Source organism: Prionailurus viverrinus, unplaced genomic scaffold, assembly GCF_022837055.1.
Source record: "Prionailurus viverrinus isolate Anna unplaced genomic scaffold, UM_Priviv_1.0 scaffold_190, whole genome shotgun sequence".
Classification (NCBI taxonomy): domain Eukaryota; kingdom Metazoa; phylum Chordata; class Mammalia; order Carnivora; family Felidae; genus Prionailurus; species Prionailurus viverrinus.
Genome location: NW_025927580.1, coordinates 1 through 4658, shown reverse-complemented (window position 1 = coordinate 4658; position 4658 = coordinate 1). Strand labels below are relative to the sequence as shown.

Sequence of the window (4658 nt, the reverse complement as noted above, 5' to 3'; positions counted from 1 at the left end):
ATGCCCAATGTTTACAAGAGCTTGCCTTGAAACACATTAACGGAGCTCGTTTACAAATTGGTGTTAGCAATAGCATCCAGAGGTAGAGAAAACATCTCACATGGATAACACCTGTGGCCATAGATCCACAAACAAGATGCAAACCAACATCAGCCTTTGTTTCACTCCTATTTGTGGAGAGGACACGAAAGACCCAATGGTCAAATCTCCCCCTTTTGTAAAAACAAATCCAATCGCACGAGAGCATTACCGCGGATGGATCCCATCGCGCAGGTGTTTTCCATTTCCAATGAGAACACAGCCAATTGGCGCAAAGAAGCCAAAAAAAAAAAAAAAAAAAAAAAAAAGCTGCAGCAACCCACAAACCAAATGTGGCCCGGGATATCTCCGTGAGCGTCCGTTCCTCCCAAAAGTCGGGGCTTCGCTGATGGAACCAAAGGGCTTCCTAGTTTCTGGCCGCGTCGTCTCACGGCCAGCTTTCTCTAAGGGAGCACACAAGAAAACTCATTCAGACACCTCCAAAGAACCCCATCTGGGCCATCAGGGACTCAGGCGACCCTTCCATGTTCCCACGTAAGTAAGCACTTGCAAGTATAGGCTCCATATGTCCTGTACGTGTAGCCTGCCCAAGTTTCCTTTTGGGGATGGGTGGTTGCTTTCTCCACACTTAGAGCAAGGTTATTAAATGGTGGCGGTCACGGTGGTGTTTTTTCCTCTTCCGTAAAGAGTTACAAGGCGGCCATTTCGCGGGAGCGAAGCAGTAGCTGGGCTGCTCCTGGATCCCTCGCCGCTTCGGGTTCCCTGTCAGGCTTCCTAGCAGCGGAACCCTAGCAGAGAAATAAGAGCAGGTGTCTGAATGTACTCGGGTGACCAAAGATGAGAATGACGAGCCCATTGAAATGCCATCGGAAGACGACGGGACAGTGCTGCTGTCCACAGTGACAGCCCAGTTTGTCGGCAGCACGTGGACTGCACTACCGGAATCCAGCGTCTCAGTGTATGAGAGGTGTCCGGCTGGTCAAACACATCCTGCACATCCCTGATGCTGGCTGGGGAAATCCGGTAGCGGACAGTCGTCAACTTATCCCAAAGATAGCCACAGAAAAAGGGACGAGACAGATGCCTGCTTCTTCAGCAGTGAAAGTGAAGAGAGCCATCCAGAAAACGTCCGATTTAAGAGTGTTGGGTCTCCCGTGGAAAACAACCGAACAGGATCTGAAAGAATATTTTGGTAGCTTTGGAGAGGTTCTTCTGGTTCAGGACAGGAAAGATATTCACACTAGTCCTTCAAAGGGCTTTGGCTGTGTTCGTTTTACGTAATAGGAAACCGAGGTGAAAGTCATGCGATCGAGGAACGATGGGGTGACTGCAAACTTCCTGAATCTCATCGAAGCCCAGATGAGCTTTTGAGAAGCAGGAAGGCGTTTGTCGGGTGCCTTACAGAGGGACGTGACTGCCTATAAGCTGCAGCTGTTCTTTTGCCAGGACTGAGAAGCGGTAGACAGCTTCATTCCCAAACGGTTCCCGGACTTTCCCTTTGTGACGTTGGCAGATGATCAGGTAGCCCTCGCCCTCGCCCTCGCCCTCGCCCTCTCTGATATTATTATTGAATTTATTTTTTCAATGTACCCCCAAGGTAGTTAGCCTATAGGGCAACAGTGGTTTGAGGAGGAGAGTCCTTCATACCCCTCACCCCTTTCAGCCCCCGCCCCGGCACAACCCCCTCCAGGAACCCTCTGTTTGTTCCCCTTAGGGAAGAGCCTCTTACGTTTTGTCCCCCTTCCTGTTTGTATGTTATTTTTTCTTCCCTTCTTCCCTTCCCTTCCCGAGTTCCTCTGTTTGGGAAGTGAAGGTCCTCACACGGGTGAGGTCCTGTGATACATGTGTTTCTCTGAGGGACAAATGTCACTTTGCATGACACCCTCCAGTTCCATCCAGGTACTTGCAAATGGCAAGACTTCATTCCCTCTGGTGGCCGCGCACTGCTCTGTTGTTAGATGGATACCGCCTCTTCTGTATCCATTCATCCGTCGATGGACATTTGGCCCCTTTCCATACTTTGCCTACCGTTGATAGTGCTGCTATGCACACTGAGGTGCGTGTGCCCCTTGGAAACAGCAGACCTGTATCCTTTGGCTAAGTACTTAGTCGTGAAAGTGCTGGGTCGTAGGGTACTTCGATGTGCCATGTGTCGAGGAACCTCCTCGGGTCCCTGGTTCTGGAAAGAACTCCGATAGTGGTTCTAAATCAGGTGCGGCCATCGGTTGGGGACCCGCATCAAATGCAGAGTCAGGCAGCGGTTTTCCTGGAGGCTTTGGCTCAAGCACAGATTCTAAATCTTCCAGCTGGGGAATTTAGACAGTGGGGTAGGTATAGACTGGTAGGAATTCAAATTTTTCTAAACACATGGTAAGTGTATTTCTTTTTTCTTCTCTTCTCTTCTCTTCTCTTCTCTTCTCTCTCTCTCTCTCTTCTCTCTCTCTCTCTCTCTCTCTTTCTTTCTTTCTTTCCTTTCTTTCTTTTTTAAACATTTATTTATTTTTGAGAGACAGAGTGGGAAGGGGAAGGAGCAGAGAGAGAGAGAGGGAGACACAGAATCCGAAGCAGGCTCCAGGCTGTCCGCACAGAGCCCGGTGCAGGGCTCGAACCCACAAACCGTAAGATCATGACCTGAGCCGCAGTCACACACTTAACTGACGGAGCCAACCAAGCACCCCACACATGGTTAAGTGTATTATAAAACCCATCCGTACTGAGAGTTTTCAGAATCAGTACGTTCAGCGTGGAGTATATTCACCACTGTTTTTGACATTTGTCTTTAGAAAGAGAGGCAAAGCTAAAGGAATTTTAGAAGTTTTGTTACATCAAGGGTCGAAATATCAGGTGTTTGAAAGCGAACCAACTGCCTGATTGGTTCTCGTTCTCTCTCTCTCTCTCTCTCTCTCTCTCTCTCCTCACACACACACACACACACACACAACACACACACACACACACACAGGCTACAATGGACATCAAAGGATTTCTCCTGTAATATTGTATCCCTGGACTCGTCAAGTGAATTCTTTGTGCGTGTTCACTATGGAACCCATTCATTATAAGTACATTCTTTTTTCCTTGTGTTAATTGGAACCCCACCACATTAATTCCCCACCCCCAGGAAAACCTCCTTTTTGGAGATCATGGTGTCACAGCGTTGGTCTTTTTGCTTTCGTTTGTAGTTTGTGACACTTGTCTCCCTTCCTATGCAGAAGTACAGTATGAAGCCTTCATTGAATCTGTGCCGTTCATCTCCTTTCAATGTTTACGGGAGAAGCACTTCATTGAAAGCAGTGCTGTAAATATTCTGCCATAGGAAGGAATATTTCCGTCTACGTGCTTTCTCACTCTTGAATTCGTCTTCACACCATACAGGCTGTGACTTTGACCTTGGGTGTCCCATTTATATCCACTACTCTTTATTTCACGGAGTCGTATCCATGCTATGAATGCAAGGGTGTGCTATGGAACCAGAAGGCTGTTTTGAACTTCTGAAACCTTGTGTTTTTCTGATCCTCGTGTTCGACCGACAGTGGTGCCAAAGTACGAAAGGCTAGTGTGAGTGAGAAAAGGAGAGAGTGCGTGCAGACACTCAGTGGCGGTGGCACACGATGGATAGATTTTTTTTTAACCTGGCGAGATGCATCTCTCAGTCCCTTGGCCTCGGTGCAAGAGCGTGCCGAGAGCAACGATAGCAAATGACGTGCGAATGTTTTCTGCATCCAAAGGACATCCACACCCGTTGGAAGACGTTGGAAGACGTAAAGAGAGTTTTGTTCTCAGAGAACCCATTAGTTGGATGTGTGAGGTACTTGTATTTCTCCTGGCCTTCCGTCAGCTGCTGTGAACGCCGTATGGTGTGTGTTCTGTTCTGTTCCCGATCTGTTAAGTGTGGTCCCGTGAACACGGACTGAGCTTGTGGTGTGCTTCACGAGAGTACTCGGAAGCAGAGTTCATCAGTGAGCTCGGGGTGTCACCACGAAGGGTGGAAGTTCTAATGTCTGTCTGGTAGCCATAAGAATGTGGTCTAATGCAGTTCTGTGTCCCGTGCTTGGATGGTCTTTATAAGAGTTGTCAGTGTTGGGAATTCTTAAATAGAATGGATGAAGGAGGAAGAGGGAAGAGGAGGAGGAGGAGGAGGAGGAGGAGGAGGAGGAGTTGTCGTTGTTGTTGTTGTTGTTGTTGTTGTTGTTGTTACGAGGTATAATGACGAAAGACACGGCAGAAAAATTTTGCAGGGTTTATTTTCTGTTTTCAGTATGTGCAAAGCTGTGTGACTTTAATCTTTGGGGATCCAGGGAGGTTTTCTTCCATTTTCTCATCTGTATGTTTGGAAGGCTCCTTTTTAATTCTCAGCTGACTGACTGACTGATCGATTGGTTTTGTTTTTATGTCCTCTTCACACCCAACATAAGGCCCGAACTCACAGCCCAGCAATGAAGAGTCACCCGCTCCCCTGACCTAGCTGAGGGAGCCAGCCAGCCAAGTCACCCCTTTGATCCATTTTTGTTGTTGTTTATTTAAATGAAGCGGACATGCAACGTGTGCTCAGGCAGAAACAGAGCACACACTTTGGGGGTTGACAGGGTCATTTGGAGCTTGGTAAATGTTAAAGCCTA

The 4658-nt window shown here is 47.9% G+C and overlaps 1 pseudogene; it reads left to right on the top strand.

Moving 5' to 3' along the window:
* Positions 1-255: 255 nt before the first annotated feature.
* LOC125158240 (TAR DNA-binding protein 43-like) lies at positions 256-1560 on the top strand (annotated as a pseudogene).
* The last annotated feature ends 3098 nt before the right edge of the window (positions 1561-4658 follow it).